Source organism: Melanerpes formicivorus, unplaced genomic scaffold, assembly GCF_026170545.1.
Source record: "Melanerpes formicivorus ecotype bairdi unplaced genomic scaffold, bMelFor1.0.p_v2 SCAF_19, whole genome shotgun sequence".
NCBI lineage: Eukaryota > Metazoa > Chordata > Aves > Piciformes > Picidae > Melanerpes > Melanerpes formicivorus.
In genome coordinates, this window is record NW_027142371.1 from 5430188 (window position 1) to 5452700 (window position 22513).

A 22513-nucleotide genomic window follows, 5' to 3' on the forward strand; every position below is an offset into this window, starting at 1 on the left:
ACTATGTCACTGAATCTAAAAATCTGCAGGTTACAGTCTGTGAAACCTCCATCCAGCCCAGATGGCTCCCCAGATCCACAGTCAATGTGGTTTATGCCTCACAACCTCTCTGCAGCCTGTCCTCCACACAATTCAATCTGATCCTCCCTGCCAGTCACCTGCTTTCAGCTGAGTGGTTTCCTCTGCCTGCCTCTTGTGGACATTGGTGACCAACACCTTGTGAAACCAACGTAAAGAACTGTTCCTGGGCTTGACCACCTCTTGCTCTATTTCCAGCTTCCTGCTCTGCATATTACTGCAGAAGGGAAAATATGAACTGCATTTCCTCACTGGTTTCTGTGAAAGCTCAGTTCATCTCAAAGGACAGCTCTCACTACTCCCATCCCACAGCAGTGAGTTTCCAATAGGAGCTACCTCTGTAGCTCCCACCTGGCTCCACACGAGGCTGATGCCCTCTCTGCTGAGATGCATCCAACCTTCTGTGCAACACTGCCCAGCACATTCCCCTCAAATAAAATCTTGTTCTAGAACCTTTCCTGCCTCGCACAAGACACAGCTGTAAGCTAGGAAGATTTCCTGGGGTTGCTGCTCAGCACTGGTTTGCAGCTCTGTTGGTCAAGCTGTATATTTTCACCATCTCACAGATCACTCCATCAAGAGAAAGAGAAGCAAGTGCAGGATGTGCTGGGAAACCAAACAGCTCTGCTGGCTTTCTGGAAGCTTTTAGTAAATAGATGCATCTGGTTCTAAATGTTTTACAGTGGTGATAGTATTTACCTGCCTGATGTGGGGCTCTCTGAGGTTGTTAATTAAGACAACATTGATTATGACTGACAGTGCATTTGGGGCTGTTTTGAACATGCGACTGAGCAGTGCCTCTGGGGAAAATTGTTATTTCTCCTGGAATGCAAAGCTAACAAATACATCAATAATACAATAATAAAGACAGCCCCCCCTCCCCCTTTTAAAAAAAGCTCTGTTTATCCAATTCATTTCTAGAAAGCCATCTTACCCAGCTGGAAGTATTATAAAGGATTCAAAATTGCCAGGGTGTGAAGCTATTTTGGGATATTCCAAACCCAAGTGATAATATCTTGCTACTCCTGTGATGGATTTCTTCAGCGCTAATCCTCCTGCATACCCTCTCATTCTGCAGTCAATGAGTAGCTCTCCTCAGAAAAGCTCAGGAGCCTTTATCATCCATCACCTTGATGGCTGCAAATATCTTTTTAATAGTGCAAACCCCAGGAAATTATTTGCACCTATATAAGAGCATGAAGTTTTAAGGATACTCCTTTTCCTGGAACTTCCCTGAATATTAATTACTGGAAGGGGACATGAGGACAGTGGGAAGAGATTTATAAGTTTGCCAGTCAACATTAATTAATGTCTCCAGGTTACCTTTGACCTTCACCCTTCTTAGTTCTGCTGATGCAAACACCTTACTCCATAGACATCATCTTGTATCATTGAACAAATGTAAAAGGAGCAGATTTGGTAGTATCTGCACTTCTGTTCCCTTCCCCCAGCTGTGGGGGAAGCATTCACTTGGAAGTCTCAATTATCACCCAGCTGTCAGTGCTATAATTAGAGCAGTTAGGTCATTTTGGTGTGTTATTCACCTCGAGTAACAAATAACCTGCCGCTCCACCCACACTGTGTGCACCTTTCCAACAGCTTCCAAGTACGCATGCAGGCTGGCTGCCTGTGCTGTACCACGCAATGAACCTCTGCTGCTTTGAAGAGCCTGGTGTGGACACCAATTGTGGGCTCAGCCTGGGCAGAAGCTCATACCTTCTGCCAGGGGTAAAGGAGAGAGCTTGCTTTGGTTGTTTTTCCTGTAATACAAACCTCAAATTAAAGGCTTTGCTCAAATGCTGCCAAAACTGCTAGCAGTGCTGGGAAGAGGCTCTGTGGGGATGAAGAGATGAAGATAGCCATCAATGTAGAGTTTCCTCAGGCCTTTGCCAGCATGTGAAATGCTGTTTATCAGCCCAGAGCTCTGGACCAGCCCAGCACATGCTTGCTTCTTATATTGTCACATGAGATGCCATAAACCACCAGAGATCTCTGTAAATGGCAGGAGAAATACAAACAAGACCAAACCACATGTCTTAGTGTTAATTCTGGTATGGCATTGATTTCTGAACCCAAAAAACCTTTCTTTTATTGGAGAGATCATGCGAGGACTGGTCATCTAGTCCAACCCCCTCCACAGTAAGCAGGGGCATCCTCAACTAGATCAGGTTGCCCCGAGCCCTGTCGAGCTTCACTTTGAGTAAGTGGCAATCAGCCTTGCAGAGCAGTTGTGTCGATCAATACAGCTTAAGTCATTCATCAGAAAACCAGATCCCTTTACCTAACTTACTTCTTTACAAAGAAGTCATCTGGCCCATATATCTGCTGCAGAAGTGCCACGTGGCCATGTTATTTTGAGTTAATGTGCAGCAAGGTCCCAAGAGCACCTGTGATGGAATCATTCGCTGCAGAGTGCTTCTATTAAGCTTTCAATCACAAACACAAGGTAGCCTTTGCTGTCCCCAGTCTCCATGGCGTCAAATGCACAGTTGAGTAAACTGTCTTCCACAGAGTGCACACAAACACAGCGCACTGGGGAGTTAGTGCAGAGCTGCTGTATGGTAAACCCAAGCCCTGGCTTCCTGCAGCCCAATTTCCACACCCAGGCAAGCCTCAGCAAGCTCCCAGCTAAGCCCTTCTCCCTGCCACTTGCTGTTGAGAAAATAACATAATTGCACACCAGGCATTAAGTCTAATGAAACCATATTGATTTTGTTGTTAAGGCCCATGTTTCTAGGAATGCTGGTCTACCAAGATGTGTTTTCCAAACTGTACAGAGGCAGAAATGCAGAAAGATCTCATTAATGATTAAACAAATGGCCCAGCAATGCAACAGTGTTTGTTCCAAAGTCAACACCTAGCCTCCTGCCTGGTGATGAACAGTTTTGAGTGGCAATGGGTCACTGGCCACTAGATGCATCTGTTCTCCTGTACCTCTCCCAGCAAAGGGGGGGAGACAGCTTGCAGTGCCAAAACTCCTCTGTACATGAGCGCTCACACTGAATGCCTACAGAAAACGGGAAGGATACTGAGGAGGGAACAGCTGTTGTGTGAGAAGAAGGCAAATTGCTTTATTGTGAGTGGTTTCTGGCTATAGAGCTGAATGATGCTGAGCAGGGGTTTTGTACGTGTAGGACTGCCCAAGTGGAAAATCTATGCCCAAACCCAGTGCTGGAATGATGGCCCCCGGAATAACATGAGACCATTTTCTCTCCCTTTCCTGCCCTTTTCTTTAATTCCTTCATTATATTTCAAAGGTTTTTGAAGTGCAGAGTTGCAAAGGAATGCCTAAGAGATGACCAGAGGGTGAGTGATGAGAAATGGCAAATTTGGGCAGCTTGGAGGGGTGGTAACTCCTGCAGCCACCTCTGGATATGAACATCTGGAAGAGGAGGACAACAGAGGATACCGATGTCAGTCCAAGAAAAGACATCAAGAAGAGAGAATAAAATGGTGGCTTCACTCAGCATTTGAGGACAGGAGATACATAATGGGGCAATAGAATTTATCTTCATCTACTCTCCTGCCTTTTCATAAGCCAAACCAGGCCTTGCTGCCATTTCTGTTGCTAGGAGAGTTTGCTGGTGATAAATCTCTCCTTGACGTTCTTGCCTTTCTGTGTTACCACAGTGCTCTAGATTGCCTCAATCTAGACATCCAGCTCTTCTGTGGCACTGCTCTGCTTCAGAGAGAGCATGAGCACACTTTTAGTCAGCTTTGGTGGGATGTACACATGTTATGAAAGCACACACTGAGAGTGAATCCTACATGTACATGCTTCGCTGAATCGGACTGGAATAAATTAGCAGCAGAGAAATTGTATACAAAGATCTGGTGTGGGTATTTGCACCTAGACACTACTGTTGTTTCCCATAAATCTCTCACAGATGGGCAGAGAGTAGGAGTCCACTGTCCAATGTCAACAGACAGTGTGGTTTCTCCAGCAACCTCTTCATCTCAGTGTAGGCTGAAACCATGGCAAACATTGACTCCCTTTATGATAATCACTGCACAAAGACTCGGTGCCAGCTACCTAGAGAGGCTTTAGGCGTGCTGGGGAGGTGATGCTCTCCCAAATTTGGCCATTCACTGTCTTTCACTTCCATGCAATCTGCAGGGCAATAGCTGTCCAGCACAGCCTCCTCAGGAAAGCCTCTTTCTCAGAAGACAGCAGACTTTCATGCTTACGGTCTAAAACACAAGCACACAAGAGGACACTGTCCAGAAGGAAAACAGACCCTAGGATACATATTAATTCCTGGTGGCATGGAGCCCAGGCAAGGTTGCTGCTCCACAGTCAAGCTATAAATCTGTCCAAATAGGATTCTGACTGCATCTGCCTTGTTTATATTACAAAATTTTATGGGCATGTGATTCTTCACCTGGAGAGGAATAGTATCCCTGTACAGCCAGTTAAGGATTGAGATTTATTAGCCAGAGAAAGAGACCTCAATGTTCTCCACAGGCTGGAGAGCATCTGTGTGTGCTGGCTGCAGTGCTCCTGGGGCTGGGGGCTTTCCCTGGGGGCACTGCTCAGCTGCTGCCCCAACAGCAGGATCCTGCTCAGGAGCTGCTTGAAAGTTCCTGTAAAATTTGGATCCCTTTCTTTTTCTGGGGAAAAAAATTAAAAGCTACAGAATAACAGAAGAGTTTAAGCTGCCCTACCTCTAGCAGCCTATTGATCTAACTGAGCTCCTGCAAGGGCATCCTACTCCTTCACCCTGGTAAGAAGCCTGGCCCATTGCAGAGCTGCTGTTACATGGATTTCTGCTTTGAGAGGGCTTTTGCTATACAGCTGGGGAGGATATTTCCAAAAAGAGGTTCTCCCTGCTCCATCCCACTCCTTTCCTGCAAGACTGGTTCTGCAGTGCTGCCAGGAGAGAGAATCCAAGTGCTGTGTTCACAAGGGAGAGGAAAGGACTTGATCTGAGTGTGGAATGAAGACAGATGGCTGAATCAGAGAAAATACAGATTCCCTTGCCCGCTACAGCCACAGCTCACAGCTCCTGGGCCCAGCACTGTCTCAATTAGAGCCACAAAAAGCAAATGAGACTTTAATGGTCACAGAGGATGCTAGGGCTCAGGCTCACGAGGTGATGCACTGTGGCTTACCAGGTTAGGATGCCAGGTGAGGGAGGTAGCCACCTTTCACCTGCTCTGAGCCCTGAGCAAGTGGACAGCACACATCAGATGGACACCAGCCTGGCTGGGTGCTTTGGCACTGCCTGCATGGGAGCTTTGGTGTGGGAAACACTTGCCTGTGGCTCAAACCTGACCTGGGAGTTAGGAAAACTACCAGTGTCTCAGCATGCCTCAGTTTCCCTGCCTGCGAAGTGGGCTTAGGCAGACTCCTGCAGAGTGCTCTGGGATCTCCTCAGGGCAAGCACCACAGAAACTGACCAGGGCAGAGAACAGCATCCCCTGGAGATAGGAAGGATCCAATTTCTGCAAGCAGAAGCAAGAAAGCATCCAAAATGACAAGAGGTAAAAAAAAATGCAAAATGCAGATTGTTGAACATCTGTTCCACAGAAACAATCTCTCCAGGCCTCGTGGATATTGCAGATGCCACATTAACCTCAAGCACTGAAGGATTTTAATTGGAGGAGGAAAATGTCCTTATTATCATAAAAACTTAGCCAGCACACACTGCTGCCCTCCTCAACAAAATGGTCCTTTAATTGCACCACAACTTGCTCCCTCTCTGCTATGTGCTTAACACTGAGCAGATGCTTAAGACATGTTGACTTCAAGGAGACTACTCACATGCTGAAAGTTATGTATGTGCTGTTTTCTCACTCTTAGCAAGGTTTTCATTTCACTTCTGCCCAGATCCAATCAGAGGGTCATCTGGATTTGAGCATCACCTATGCCCTACGCAGCGTGAGAGAATCTGTTCTGATGCTCACTCTTAGGAGAGACCTTAAAACAAGGGCAGGGGAAGACATTCTCCATTCCTTGTTATTATGTGAACATATAGCTCCAAAAATCTCCATTATGTACTGAGTCCCAAAGGGAAATATTTGAAATAATCCATATTCATTAGAGTTTTTAATCCCTCACACACTAGAATTCAGTGGGCTGCTAATGAAGATGACAATTAGACAGCACTTCACACAAAAAGCAAACCAGAACAGGTGCAGAGGCTGGAGAGCTGCCATACTTGCTCTCTGTTCGTTGGCACAGGGCATCGTTGCTTTACTTAAAATGTACTGAAACAGCCCAATAGTTTAAAGAGTCAGTCTGAAGGGAAAAGAGGTGACATTTAAGATTAATCATTAGCTGTTGACCACCTCAGATACTAAATCAAAAAGGTGACAGCTGGCCAAACTCAGCTTTATCTCTGTTCCTTCTGAAGAACACAAGCAGAAAGGATGCTGTACCAGCAGGGCAGTGAAAAGACAGACTGTGTTTATTTTGCCCCTTGAATGTACAAGTACAAGGCAAAGAAGTGATGTCCAAAGGATTTATGTCCTACCAAGATAAGACTGGGAAAAGCAAAGAGAGGTTTTGCATCTTTTGCAGACATTGGTCAGAGGCACAAGAGAGAAAAATCCCCTTTTGGAGTCTGTGCAGAAAACTCCCAGCCAAGTCATCATGACCCCTGATCTGCCAGTATCAGCCATGCCACTGCCCAAGAGACCATCATCTCAGTTTGGAGTTTAATCTCACCTGCATGGAGGGAAAACAAAGTAGGATAGTATGACACCATGGGATCATACATTCCATTCAAGGGCATCAGGCATCTGACTCACTGGACACACCAGAAACACTTTGAGAAGGACTGCAGTTAAGAGGTCAGAGGTAAAGGACTTTTACTGAAAGAAACAGGCTTTAAAAGAGGGGGTTGCAATGTAGAAGGTCATGGGCAGGAAGAGGGAGCCTTTTACCAGCTTTATGGTTAATTCCCCCCCCAAAAAAAAATGCCAAGGAAAAGAAATATTCCAGCAAGATGGAGATCAAGTATCAAACAAGGGAGTCACCATCACTGGAAGTGTTTAAGAGAAGACTGGATGGGGCGCTTGGTGCTGTGGTTTAGTTGATTAGATGGTGTTGGGTGGTGGGTTGGACTTGATGATCTCAAAGGTCTTTTCCAATCTGGTTAATTCTATTCTATATTCTATATTCTATATTCTATTCTGTTCTGTTCTATTCTATTCTATTCTGATAGCAGAGGTTTGAACTGATTGAGGACCTGGTAGAAAAGGATAAAGAAGAAAGAATAAAATTAGGCAGAGACTTGGTGTTTAGTTTCCCTTTGGATAGAGAGTCATTAATTACTGATGAAAAGGACCTGATTTGCTGACCATTTGCTGACAGAACTGCACAGTATGCAGTGATACGTCTAAGTTGCACACAATTACCCTGTTTTTCCACACACAGATTAAGTAATTGCTTCCATAAACTGCAAGACACATTTGCGTATCCCAGCTACCTGATTTGCATGCGAAATCACAGCAACTGCCTGTACCGTCTAGCTCTTCGGCCTGCCTTAGCACTCACGTGCCTGCCAAGGTCTGCTCCACTCAAGACCACAGATTACATCTGGGTGGAAAGCATCAGCAAGGCACTGATGCACTGCAACTGGCATGGAGTTCCTGAGGGAAGGCTTCCCAGCTGCTTTAAGGTTAGTTTATAGCAACAAAAATCTGTGATGCAGCCAGTGTGGGTGAATTCAGCAGGGACAGCCCAAGCAATAGCTTTCTCTCTACAGCTGCCCCACTCAGTGTTTTGGGGATCACTGTTCCTGTGCGAGAGGAGGATGACCAAACAGATCCTTTAATCTCACACTGCTTTGCACAGCTCAGAGTCCTGCTGAAAAGTGGGATCTCAGTTTAAGTGAACAAGCGGCGGTGAGGGGAGCTGTACTGTTGAGGAGCTTGCCATCCTTCTGCCACTCCTCTTCAGGGAGCAGGACAGTTTGGTTGTGGGCTTAATAACGACAGAAACTAACCCCATACCTTTCTACAGCAGTTTTTGTTTTCTCTGTAGAACGTCTTTATTGCTTGTTTTGAGGTAGCATACATAAGCTGTGAGTCAGGATAGTGTCACACTTAGTGCTAGATAAACACCAAACCAAGAGGTGGAACTTCCTACAAAGAGTTTATGAATTAAATAAAGAACATCTATAAGTCCTGGAAGTGGCATCCCCATGCCCAAGTTCCCTGGACCATGCAGCAAGTTTTCCAGGAGGCAGGGCAAACTGAACTATTTCACAGTCACTTTACAAGGAGCTCTTAAGAGCATCTTTAAAATAACTATTAAGACAAGTGGGTTTTATTCATGGCCACTCATTCATAGCCATAAACTTTATCAAATTCCTTTAGCTTAATGGACATGAAAAAATAATGAGATTGCACCTGCCACAGTGTTCAGGGAGGAAAGAGAGACCAGATCTCACCCTAGTGGGGCCTGATGTGCTTTCCCACCATGATGAAAGTCTCATGTTTCAGTAGGTAGGTGGCATATGTGAATACTGGCCTTGGCCAGGGTTGCAGGTGTTAGATGAGACCTTTCCTGGGATTGCTGGAAGTCTAAAGTTACTCCTATAGAATAACACTGTGTGTAAACACAGACAGAGAGCACAAACACATCAATTAACAAAGCGAAGTCTGATATCTGACATGATCTACAATGCAGCACATCTTGTGTTTGGTGGAAATATCTCTTTACTAGGACAGCCCAAAACTGTCCTGTCCTATCCTGCTGAGCTGCATACAGGAACTTGGGGTCAGGAAGGAGATAAAACACATACAGTGACTGTTGGCTGTGTCACTACCTTGGATGCTGTAAAGGATGTGAGGTTCTTGCTCCTGAAAAGCTCCCTCTGATAAGATCTGCTTCTGTCAAGACAGAGCTAGTAGACTCCAGATCAATCAAATTTCATGCACACCACATCTCATCTGCTTCAAATTTACCTTGAGGGTTCAAAATAACACTAAGCAGAACCCAGTACACCTAGAGTCAGCTATAAGCCCAACACTTTGTCAAAATAAGGCACAAGCAAACATCAGTCAGGACATTCTGCATCTCCTCCAGAAGGCAAAACTAGAGGTTGACATATGAGAGCTCTTATGGTACCAGAGGGTCTTCAACACTCCTGGGAAACTGGGGCTAAACCACCTTCTTATAGTCCCTCCCTGCCAACAGTGACAGAACCTGTTCAATACAGCACAAAAGCTGGCAGGTTTTGAACACTGTAACCCAAAACTGCTGCTGCATGAGCCTGCCTTCCCTGTAGTAACAGGTTATGCATTTAAGGGGCATGGCTTTTCTCAGCTAAATGCTGCAAAACCTGCTGAGATCAATCACATTGTTACCTGGGGAAGATTAGAGGCTAAGAATAACCACGTGTCAACTAAACTTTAATTCAGCTCACTGGCAATAAGCTGTAAAGCGAGTGGGCATCTGCTGCCAGAACATTGCTATTTATTTGGTTTTGATCTCTGTCCTACCCTAGCAAAAGCTATGCTGAGACCAAACCCAATCCTAAGTGACACCAGTCAAGGTAATAGATGCTCCTGAAACTTAGTCCAAGGGCTGAGGTAAAAGACCTAAGGTGAGCTCTGCAGTCCACCCTGTGCAGGACTTCCTGAAGCTTTATGCATGGAAAGGTGAGAGCTACATTAGCTCCTTCCCTTGCCAAAACACACAGACTGGGAGCATCTCTGCAGTGGCCCCCTGTGGAATGGGAGAAGGCAGGAGAATAGTCAGATCAAAAGTGTGCAGATCACCACATCCTACATGGTGACCCCTTGGCAGAACTGGCTGTGCTGACACCAGATGGATGCAAACTACAGGCACTGGAAGAGACCTCATTGCTATGACAGACTTGGTGGTTAGCTGGGTCTGCTGAGGGTTAAAGAAACCCTTCATAGTGTCACCAATAGGACACTACATACACACACTTGATGGGCTGCTTCTAAGGGGCCCCTCCTACAAAGGATAACAAACAAAAGCTCTCCTGTAGCAAGGATTCATAAACCCCACTGCTGAGGCTGCTTTACAGAGAGCCCTCTGCCACCAGCTGCCCTGTTTTCAACCAGGGACACTAGTTCTGCTGCCAATTGCAACTCTCCCCTTGCCAGCAGAGGTGATATGGTGTTGGTCTGAAAAAGTCTCCTAACTGCTGTCTTCAGCCTGTGTCCAGCACCAGTCAGCTTCAGATGCAACAGCACAGGTACAATGACAGGCAGGCGGGTGGATTCACTTACAAAAGACAGCTACAAGATGCTGACATCTGCTCCAGCTTAGCAGAGCTTCCTAGACCAGGTTTGCTCTTGCCTGTATCTGGAGGATTTTCTTATTTACTATTTCTTCTGCACTGCCACATTTCGGTGTGGATCGATAATAATAGTTACTGCACGAGGCAGTCACAAGGATTACTTAATTAATGTTTGTGAAGCACTTGAAGATCTTCAGATGAAAGGAGCTAAGAAATGCAATGTATAATTATTATGTATTATTAATAAACTTCTGGCATATTGACAGGAGAGGAGACGCCACTTTTCTCTCTTTTTTTCCCCTTTTATACTCTGCAAAGACTTAACTTTTGTGTTGTGAAAGACAGATTTACCAAAAATACACAAATAAGTAAACAAGGAGTGAAAGCTTCCTGTTCCACCACTGAGGCTGGGCTCTTCTGATAGCAGACAGCAAACATTGCCTCAGAAAGTGAGTTATGTTCCTTGTCTCTGCAGACACCTGAGGAACTCTAGCTTTTTGAAATGGCCAGGTGTGGAGAAGCCCAGGGATGTTACAGCAGTTAGAACAGAACAGAACAGAATTTAGAACAGCATAAACCAGGTTGGAAGAGACTTTCGAGATCATCACATCCAAACCATCTTTCAACACCATCCAATCAACTAACCCATGGCACCAAGCACCCCATCCAGTCTCCTCCTAAACACCTCCAGGGATGGTGACTCCACCACCTCCCCGGGCAGCACATTCCAATAGGCAATCACTCTCCCGAGGAAGAATTTCTTCCTAACATCCAGCCTAAACTTCCCCTGGCACAGCTTGAGACTGTGTCCTCTTGTTCTGGTGCTGGTTGCCTGGGAGAAGAGACCAGCCCCTGCCTGTCTACAACCTCCCTTCAGGTAGTTGTAGAGAGCAATAAGGTCACCCCTGAGCTTCTTCCTCTCCAGGCTAAGCACCCCCAGCTCCCTCAGCCTCTCCTCATAGGGCTTGTGCTCCAAACCCCTCCCCAGCTTTGTTGCCCTTCTCTGGACACATTCCAGCAACTCGACCTCCTTCTTAAACTGAGGGGCCCAGAACTGGACACAGTACTCAAGGTGTGGCCTAACCAGTGTGGTGTACAGGGGCAGAATGACCTCCCTGCTCCTGCTGGCCACACTGTTCCTGATACAGGCCAGGATGCCATTGGCCTGCTGGCACACTGCTGGCCCATGTTCAGTACCCCCAAGTCCCTTTCTACCTGGCCATCCTCCAGCCACTCTGACCCCAGCCTGTAGTTACTAATAGTGGAAGTGGTTAAACACAGCAGTTGTGTTTAATGTGTGATCACGATGGGTTATAAAAGCCTGCAACACAAAGTAAGCTGTGCAGAGCAAGAAATGGACATGTTGAAAAGCAGCACGAGTACAGCAACCTGTGTGAAGTTTTGTTCAGAGCTAAGAATGTGCCAGATGCAAACAAGCTTCCCAGAAAGATGAGGAAACCCAATGTGAGATGGATTCCTAGGCAGTTTCACAGAAGCATGAAACTCTCGTGCGTTACAGCTGCCTCTTGAATACTTCTGGCTAGAACCCAGCTGCGCCAGAGAAAAAGTGGCCCAGGGATTAGGGGTGGATTATAACTCTATTCCTTGCTCCGTCACAGACTCTGAGAAGCCAGTTAGTCCCATTGTAACCTCTCCAGTTAATCCCATTGTAACTTCTCCAAGTACATCGGCATAGTTGCACTGTTGTCCTTCTCAAGACAGCTGGGAGGACAAATATGTTACAATGCACTCAATGCCAGGCTAGAGAAAGCCAGGGACAACCAGATGCTCAATTGCTGCAGGAAAGGTTAAGACTGGACACAGTCATATAAAGGGTCATTTGAACCTAGGAGTTGTGCTAGGTGCTTTGTGCCACATCATTTCTGCGTCCAGGTCTGGACCCCTCAATTTAAGAAGGGCGTTGAGACACTTGAATGTGTCCAGAGAAGGGCAACGAGGCTGGGGAGAGGCCTTGAGCCTCCCTATGAGAGGAGGCTGAGGGAGCAGGGGTTGCTTAGCCTGGAGAAGAGGAGGCTCAGGGGAGACCCTATGGCTCTCTACAACTACCTGAAAGGTGGTTGTAGCCAGAGGGGGTTGGTCTCTCTCCCAGGCAACCAGCACCAGAACAAGAGGACACAGTCTCAAGCTGTGCCAGGGGAAGTTTAGGCTCAAGGTGAGGAGAGAGTTCTTCCCAGAGAGAGTTGTTAGCCATTGGAATGTGCTGCCCAGGGAGGTGGTGGAGTCACCATCCCTCAAGGTGCTCAAGAGGGGATTGGACATGGCACTTGGTGCCATGGTTTAGTAGTCATGAGGTCTGTGGTGACATGTTGGACTTGATGATCTTTGAGGTCACTTCCAACCTTATTGATTCTATGATTTTTCCCTTCCCAGGTTACATTACTATCAGATACCATTGATATCAGCCAAGCAAAGCATGCCTGGCACATGGAAGAGATTTCTTTTATCATGGGAAAGGTGCCTACCACACTTCCTCACCCTACAAAAGATTTTAAGTAGTGAGACTGAGACAGACCTCTTTGCTTACGTCTTCAATTTATTCTTTTTGAGCCTTTTAAAAAGATACTCACAAGGAATCTTAGGTATAAAACAGAATTTAAGTGTAATCATGTTTTAGAAATGCCTTGTCCATCAGTACCAATGAGAGAGCATTTCTGGTATTTATGCTGTTTATGCACTTCAATGAGATTTACAGCTCCAATTTGTTCAAAAATGAGCAAGAGCAAATGGACTTAAATAAAACAAAACTAATCTGTGCTTTTGGCTGGGGACTGCATGAATCCTAGTCCAAACAGCACTGGATAAGGTCAGCTCATAATAACTGCCACTGATTATGTACTGCAGAAAACCTGAACTTTAAAATTAATTGCTCTTCCCATTTGTTTTGACTGTTCACCCAGCTCGTGATACTGATAGCAGGTTTTTCTTAGCATGAGATGGATGCCTGATAGAGGCTGTCAAGGTGAGATGCAGGTACCACAAGGAATAGAATAGAATAGAATAGAATAGAATAGAATAGAATAGAATAGAATAGAATAGAATAGAATAGAATAGAATAGAATAGAATAGAATAGAATAGAATAGAATAGAATAGAATAGAATAGAATAATAAACCAGGTTGGAAGAGACTTTCAAGATCACCGTGTCCAACCCATCAACCAATCCAACCCACCTAAACAACTAACCCATGGCACCAAGCACCCCATCAAGTCTCCTCCTGAACACCTCCAATGATGGTGACTCCACCACCTCTCCGGGCAGCCCATTCCAATGGGCAATCACTCTCTCTGTATAGAACTTCTTCCTAACATCCAAACTAAACCTCCCCTGTCACAGCCTGAGACTGTGTCCTCTTGTTCTGGTGCTGGCTGCCTGGGAGTAGAGGCCAACATCCACCTGTCTACAACCTCCCCTCAGGTAGTTGTAGAGAGCAATAAGGTCTTCAGGTTTTGCTTGGCTATCAATTTCTCTTATCCAAACCCAGGTTTCAGACACATGAGCAAGAAGCAGAGTGGGGAGTTAAGGCCACCTTCCCCACACTGCAGTGCCAGCATCTCAGGGTATGATTCACTAAGCATTCACAGCCCTTGGACCAACAGTCCACATCACAGGACCAGAATAGCTGCAAACTTCACCAAAAGCACTCACAGGAATTACAACAGTTCTGTGAGAGAATTATGAATGGGCAAAGGGCAATGTTCCTGAAACTCTCAATACATCTTCAAGGGCAGGCTGAAGGGAACCTCCAAACTACCAAGAAGCTCCTACTCTGATCCTGGCATTCACACAGATAATGTTATCATCAAAGATGGCAATTGCTTTGAGGAGGTACTTCTCCTGTTGAGTAATGTTCAAGTTGTTCATTATGTTTGCTGTGCCCAAAGAGGAGCTGATTGCTAAGATTAGTTCTTAACTGAGAATAAATATCTTCCTTGCAGAGGTTCATTTTGGTGCAAAGGAATTCCCACATGGAGGGGCAAGTTTAATGCAGTGTATGTGCATGCACATCAATACAGACTACATGGGCTATGTATTGGGATTTAACATTTGACAGTACAGATTTTTGCACACAGTCTAACATCTGTACTTGTGCTATTCAAAACATTTCAAGATGCCCCCTCTCTAAAGCCAGAACTGCACCAGAGAGCACTGAAAATGCCCCAGCACAGACCTTCTACTTTTACACTTACCAGAAGAAACCTTGCAGTTTTCCTGTACCCACTCATTCCTCAAACATGACGAAGTTTTCTGGGACACTCCCATGCAAGTTACCCTCACTTATATAGGAATGCCCGTGCTGTAACAAGGAGAAGCTCCATTTCTCACTCTTTCTTCTTAGAAAAATCTGTCAGAGCGTTGCCAGCACCTTTCCCTGTGAAATACCTCACTGTAGGCAGCTGGCAAGGGTTGCTGGAAGCTCATCTAGACCATTAAAGTGTACTGGCAACATGGGACAGGGGGAAGCTAGGATCTCCCCATAGGCCAGCCCTATCCTTCCTCACTGACCTTGGGCAATCATCACCACTTTAAGATGCAGATAATACATATATCAGAGGTTTGTTCTGGCCTTATCTAATCCATCTTTTCAAAGCACTTTGAGAGCTTTGCTTGATGAGCACTGACATTGTAATACTCACCTGTTCCCCTTACCCTCAACGGGATTTTTATCCTCAACAGAAACAGGATGGGGCTGCTGCTGTTACTGGGGGACCCAGAAAATAAAGGTACTTGAGACATTTAAATGATAATGTTTTGGGAGGGGTTATAGCAGGTACAAAGGCATGGTGCTTGCCTAGGGACGCTCAACACTTTTCCAGACTTGCTCTGGAACAAGGAGTAGAATTTTTTCATTAAAAATGAGAAAGAGATCTCCCTGAGTGCTACTGGTGAACATATTCAGCTAGTGTCAGGCTGTAAAGCAGAAAGGGGAGGCCAAGAAAAGCTAGGACAGCAGAGAAACAACAAAGAGCAGGCAAACGCACAGGGGAATCTTCCTACAAGGTTTACTTTTGCTGTATTGGGAACACCAGGAGGTGAATATGTAGCTACTGCCCCAGGCACTAAACTTAGGGCAAGGTCATCTTAAGGATAAAGAGTGGCAACGTTAAAGCAGCTCAGGCATGACAGTTAAGTGATGAGGTGTGGGGCAGGGCTACCTGAGCTGTTGCCAGCTCATTGGTCCATGGCACAGAGCAATGCAGAGCCGATTTACTCACTCAGCCCTTGAAGCAGTTTTGCCCCACAAGGACAGCGACCTCCGAACGTGAACTCTGGTGCTCCCAGTCTTATCACAACGCCTGGGAAGCCAACCCAGCCTGTGATGGTACTGAGCCTCTATATCTTGAAAAGAAACTGGGAAACCAACATAACAGTAAGGGTCTGATCCTCATCTGCCCTAATGTAGTAGAAGCAGTGACAACATATATCTTCCATGTATAGCTGCTTCAGAGAAGGCTACTATTAATGACTTGCTCACATTCATTGGCCACATTGTGCCTCGTCTGTTGTTGCCAGACATTGCCATGGAGTAAATCATATTGAGTGTGTTTATTATAAGAACTAAGTGATCAGCTGTGAACTTTCTTTGACATAAATATTTTGCCATTAGCAATGATAAATAGCAGCATTCATGTTGTAAAAGTAACACTGGATTGTTCCTCTCCGTGAGGGCATTTACGTCAAGGGAAATCAGGAGAAAATTGTGATCTTCAGGATCAAGAGGAGCAGGCAGAAGCAGGAATGTGATGGTGAAGCTATTTATCCCACTCTGTAAGAAGAGTTAGAAGAAGAAAACATCTAAAAAAAAAAAAAATAGATTGAGTGAATTGATTTTTTTCCACCCAGCTTAGGAGTGGCTCTGCACAGCCAGCTCTGAGCACCACTGCAGCCAGAGCTCACCCGTTGGGCACAACGAGCTTGGCTCGGAAGCGAGTGAGTGCTTTGCACAGGTACCAGCCAAAGCTGCACCCACACTTTGTGAGCGTTACACCATGCTGGCGTTTCCTGGGAGGAACAGGCCCAGCACACTGCTTATAAATCTCATTATTGCTAAACCTCTGTATTCACAGCTGAGCAAAACACAGACTTTCCATTCTTGTGAGAGTTCCTGCCTTTCTGACTGGAGATGTTGGCACCTTAAACCATGCTGAGCAGGATGGGAGAGCACTGAGCAGCAAGGGGAATTAATTTGTCTGAGAGATTTTTTTTCAAAGGTACAAATGAGAGCTGGGGCTTTAAAAATAGCATCAACTATACTTCTATAGCACAGATCCTCTAAGGAATTCAGGCTGAGCATGTAAGCTTGTCACTCCCCTCCTGAGGCAGGCAGGTAGTCTCACATAGATATAGATGTTTAGGCTCAGGGAGGGCCACAAACCTGCTTCAGGCTCTCCTAGCAGAAAGTAACAGGAAAGTGAAAAATCCAGAGTTGTGCCTACATGTAAGTGTTCATGCTCATTATACTTCATGGACTGTATGGTGAGTACATCAGAATAACTACTTAAGATAGCAACTTTAACTTTCCTTTTTTATAAAATCATTTAGAGACTGCAGACCTGCAGGCTTGGACTGCAAACTGTAGAACCCAAACCATTTTCAGGTAGGAAACGGCAGGCAGCTGCCTGCCTGGATCCAAGAGCTGCTCAGGGCTGCAGTAACAGGTCTGGAGAAAGAATCACCTTTGAAGGGTGAGGATTTAATCTGGTGAGGTTAGCACAAGCTTCTTCTTGGCAGATGCTTCCCACCCAAGAAATAACATGCAATGTTGCACTAAGAGATTAACAAGCCAAAGTCATGGCCAGGATGTCTCCTGTGTTGCAGGGACTCCCAGTAACATTCTTTAGAATCCAGGAAAGAATCACCAGACCTAATTACCAGCCTGGCAATATTACTAGGAGTATTTTCCCTCTCCCTCTTAAACTGAGAGAGGCTGTAATGCAGAGGAGTTTTGGGAACTGGCAGCACAGGAATACATTGTGGAAAGGTCATCAGTGGGAGGCAGAGGACACATTGCAGGGAAGTAAGCATAGGAATTAGGGCTTCCCAAACAAAATATTTAAGAAATCTACTGGAAGGACTAACACCCAGAAAGGAGCTGCAAAAAGACTGATACAGAACCACAATTGTTTATGGGTCCACAAGACAGTGCCGTGATAGAAACCCAGCAATAAGCTATAGATCAAAGTGGCAAATCCCTGAACCCAGGGGAAAGACTTTGGAATGAGGCTCTACTTTTGAGACTCTCCAAAGGCAAGCTTTTACTTTGGATGAAGTGAAAGAGACTCCTACCTATATACAGCAGAAAAGCCAAAGCAGGAGCTGCATCAGAAAAAGGAGACTCACAAATGCAAGTAAAATATGGGCAATCTGACTTTACAGACAAAGTCAACATTTGTCCTGTGATAGAGGTCTCAGAGACAGACAAGACATGGCTAAGATGTGAGCCCTTCAGTTAGGGAGCGAGGTTTCCTCTGCTGAATGCTAAATTCAGGCAGGTTTAGAGATGAATGAAAACTGCATGCCATAAGGGAGGGCCAGGAATAGAAAGCCCATGTGGGGGAAGAACGCTCTAGATGTAGCGAATGCATCTCCAAGAGGCTTTATCATTCTTATTTTGTCACTACTATCAACAATAATAAGGAAAAAAGCTTACAGAGCAACCTCCCCAATCCCTGAGCAATGCATCCAGAGATTAGCAGCAGAGAGCAGTGGGCAGCTCGGGAAAAGCTGTTCAACAAATGTAGAGGCATGCATAATAAGATTACCGAATTGGAGATGCATGTTTTCAAGGATAAAAGAGATATTATTGCACTGGCAAAGACATAGTAGGAACAGGGGAAAGGATGAGAAATAGCCTGCCAGAACAGAGGGACTGCTGCAGCTGAGCTCCCAACAGGACAGGGACAAGTGGGAAGTGGAGGCAGAGAGGAGGAGAGGAAGTGCACATCCTATTTGACATGCAGATATGCAGAGAAGCTTTTTGCAAAGTGGGTGATGTCATCGTGTTTTTCTCAGCCTTCAGGACAGCAAGAGAAAAATAGATGAAACCAGCACATGCAGAGGAGTCTGTAAGACAAGCAGACTTCCCCCCTCCCCCCATGCAACACTAATTGCTCAAATATTGATCAGGGAAATAATTTGTAAGGGCTAAAAAAGGAAAGGATTTCTTTTCCTCCTAAGAGGCAAAAAGGGCAATGGCCTTGCAGAGTTGCTGTAAAGGCCCAGGTGATCAGAAGATTTCCAAGACCATAGAAGTTAATTAAGATGTTGAGTTGGTCTAATTATTTGTTTATTCTGGACAGCACGGAACAACTGCAGTCTGTGATTTTTCAGGATGCCACGAAGCCTAGTTGGATTTCCTGCTAGGCTGGCTCTCCCAAGGGGTAGGAACATCTCATCAGGCAGGTAGATCCACATGGCTCTAGAAAAAACCCACTACAGGCTCTGCTTTTGAGACTCTCCAAAGGGTTTCTTTGGATGAAGGGCAAAGACCCTTACACAGAGCAGAAAAGCCAAGTAGCTGCATCAGAAAAATGAGTCGCAGATACAAGCAAACCATGGGCTTTGTAAACCCAGGGCTGCTAGCTGGGCTGTGGGTGACAGAACCCAGCTGCCCAGACTTAGCACTGGCCAAGGAAAGAGTAATTAAGATTAAAAGCCCAAACTCAAGTGCTGGAGAACTGCTAGTCACTACTGCCCTGACATGGACACTAAGTCCCAAAAGAAAAACAGCAGTTCCTCTTGGCTTCTGGAGAGCTGCTTTACTCTTATGAGGAAAACTACCACCCAATAAAATGTAATAGCTGCTCCAGAAAATACCTGCACCTCGTCTTCGTCCAAGGTAAACCCAGACAGAAGCGAGCACCAGAGTCATCTATGGTTAAAAATGGATGTTGTGAGTACACCAAAGTACAGGAGGAAAGCTATTTAAAAAAACCACCACACAAAACCCAACCACCAAACTGCTAAGGGAGACTGGGAGAATGATAAAAATAAGCAGGAATATGCAAAAGCAGTGACTGAAGGAAGAGGAGGAAGCATCCACAAAGACTGCAGTGAGTATTTCTCAGGGATATTCAGGCATATAAAGTCACAGGAAGCAGGAGAAACTGAGCCTTTAAAGTCTCTTGTGAGGCTGGAGAGAGAGGAATGAAGAGCTTTATGAAATAATTGCCTGTTAGGGTTTTTGGCTTTCTTTTCCCATTTGTGAGAGTCAGTCTCTCAGTCCTCAGTTCTGTGCATAGGGGTTTTCCCATTGGGCAACATGAACACAGAGGAGTATGACACAAGCAAGTGACTCTGACTTCAATGGACTAGTAGGCAAAATTGTTTGGGTGCCTGTTGCACAGTCTGGCCATGGGGAAGGGCTGGGATGCTGCCCCACACCTTCATGGCACTTTGCACAAGGATGGTGCAGCTCTGGTTATGGCTGCAATGGACTGCAGCATCATAGGAAAGGAACACACACCCCTCTCTGGTGCTGGGGACCAACAAGGCAGCAAGCAGGGGCATCAAGAGTTGTCTAATCACACAGAATCACTGAATCGCCAAGGCTGCAAGAGACCTCAAAGATCCTCAAGTCCTACCTGTCACCACAGACCTCATGACTAAACCATGGCACCAAGTGCCACATCCAATCCCCTCTTGAACACCTCCAGGCATGGTGACTCTACCACCTCCCTGGGCAGCCCATTCCAATGGCTGCTGACTCTCTCAGTGAAGAACCTTCTCTTCACCTTGAGCCTAAACTTCCCCTGGTGCAGCCTGAGACTGTGTCCTCTTGTTTCTCACTGCAGAAATCTGGAAGCTCTCAGAGAGTGGGTATGAGAAAATCTGTGTTCTTTCCAGTCACACACAGGGCGAGGCACCACACATAAAGGAGACACTACTTGCCATGAGGTGGTTAGTTTAAAACTCAGACAAATCAGTCAAGAGATATGGGTAAATTGCCAAAAGATAAAAAGAACAACAAAAATTAAGGTCTAAGAGATTGTTTGTCTCTCGTTTGAATGTTGCTCTCCACGCTGAGGTGCATCACATACAATTTCTTTAGTTATTTTTGTTTTCTTTCAAATACCAACCACAAAGAGAAAACAAATTGCTCTCAGGATTCAACTGGTCCCAGTATAGCCGTGAGAAGTTCTACAGTAAGCTGTTATGGAAGGGTCAGGTCAGGTGTTGTGCAAAGATGTTGAATTACAAACAGGAATAGCAGGAAGGACACCACACTGGAGCAGAAGTTAGATGACAGGGCATGGTTTACAGAGGGACTGTGATGAGTTTGGGTGAGAACCTGCACTTGTGGCCATTTCCCAGACTTCTTAAAGAAAACATGAAAGGAGAATGTGTTTGTTACATTTGAATGGAAAAAAGCTTTACACTGAGTGGCACGAGCCTGAAGAAAAAGAATAAACAAAAGTAGTACAGATTTTCCCAGCAGTGATTTCAGGTCCTTCAGAGACAGTCATTAAACCTCAGAATAGTTTACTTTGTTCCCTTTCTAGAGGAACAGTTTGAGCTCCCAGACCTGGCAAGGCAGATAGAGTCTGGCTTTAGGAAAGGTGACAGTAGTTCCTGGAGGCTCATGGCCTCAGTGAAAGTGCTCTGCTGAGCAGACAGCTGAGGAAAGCTGGCCAGGAGCTATCGGGCAGAGACTCAGATTTAGAAAATGCAGCCTGAAACAAAGTCTGGGCACAGCTGGGTAGGTCAGATAACAGGTCAGGCTGCCAAGTCCTTCTCCCATGTCCTTCCATCAAAAGTTGAAGACTGTGTCCAGCCTATCCAATATATGCAATAAATTCTCGTGAAGGTGATCAGAGCAAAGGGCATACTCCAGCATGAGAGAAAAGCTATCCACCAGCAGGGAGAAAATGGGATAAAAAATAGGCTTAGCAGCTCTTCTGTCCCTGCCTGGTAAGCTAATTGTTCATCATGCCCCTTTTCCTTGCTACACTTGCAATGAGTAGCAATCTGTGTTTGGGAACTGCTGGAATATTTGAGGTCTGAAAACACACAGTCCCATTTTCATTACCGTAACAAAGTCACAGAATGGTAGCTTTAAATGGGAAGGATAACAACACATTACCTTTTACTTTCAATTAATCCAGAGCCCACAATGCTGAATGCACTTACTCTGAGAATTTTCCCAGAAAATGAAGCTGGAGCATGTTTCATTTATAAATCACAAAAGACACTTATTTGGCAAGAATGACCCCTGCTCATATACAATAAATCATGAACATCAACAGTCTCTAATGGATTTTGAGTCAGTGCCACAGACAGCAAAGCCCAGGGCCTGTGTTTCAGGATTCCAAGACCGTGCCAAAGGAGCCTTATAAATGATTAATGCGTACAGCACACTGTCATCTGTGCCATTGGAGAGAAAAAGACATTCTGGGGCTCCATTTGTCATTAAAGAACTGATAATCGGTTCAGCAGCTGACCATGCCTCTCCCTTCCCCTGCCAAAATGAGCCATTTAGCTCCACACTTCATAAAAATCTCTTCCCCAAACTTTCAGGCATGCTTTTGGTTCATGAAGTGCAACATTTTTGCAAGAGAAAAGAGTGGGAAAGAAGTAGCCTGCTTTCACAAGTAGCCCACCGAAGCCAGACTTCCAATGGGATGGAGATAAGGCAAATGTGTGTACAACAGGGATGTGATATTTGAAATAGCTGGGGTCTTGTTCTACTTCTTTGCCATACAATGAGAACACCAGTGCATAGAAAATGCAAGTTTTGGTTCCTCCTGCTCAGTCTCTAATGCTTTTCAGTTATTCATCCCACAGTTTCAACCTCTTCCCCTTCACTTTTGTCCCCATGGTTACTGAATCACTGTGTTCATCGAGATTTTCCTCACTAAAGAATGTGACTAACATGAGACAGCTAAATTATCAGAGCCAACTCTGACACTGGTTTCTCCTAACATGGATCTTATCTTCCAAATGTCTCCAAATAGAACTGTTGCACTGGCACCAACTTAAGAGTAAGCAGCACTTCAACTATTGACAGAGCTGCAGTAGTAATGCATGGGAAGACTCAATATAGGCTGGAATCAGGTAAAGGATTAAACTCCAACACCAGCTTCAGCAAACCCACAGCCTAGGACTGCACAATACAAACAACTAGGAGATGGCATAAAATTTTAAATTAAGCCCTGGAAGGGAAGGCATTTTTTGCTGACTGATCCTAGGTCTAA

At 45.3% G+C, this 22513-nt stretch overlaps 1 protein-coding gene across 1 annotated transcript in view; it reads right to left on the reverse strand.

Moving 5' to 3' along the window:
• KCNB1 (potassium voltage-gated channel subfamily B member 1) overlaps window positions 1-22513 on the reverse strand; it is a 139796-nt gene that overhangs the window by 114794 nt on the left and 2489 nt on the right. The window lies entirely within an intron of this gene.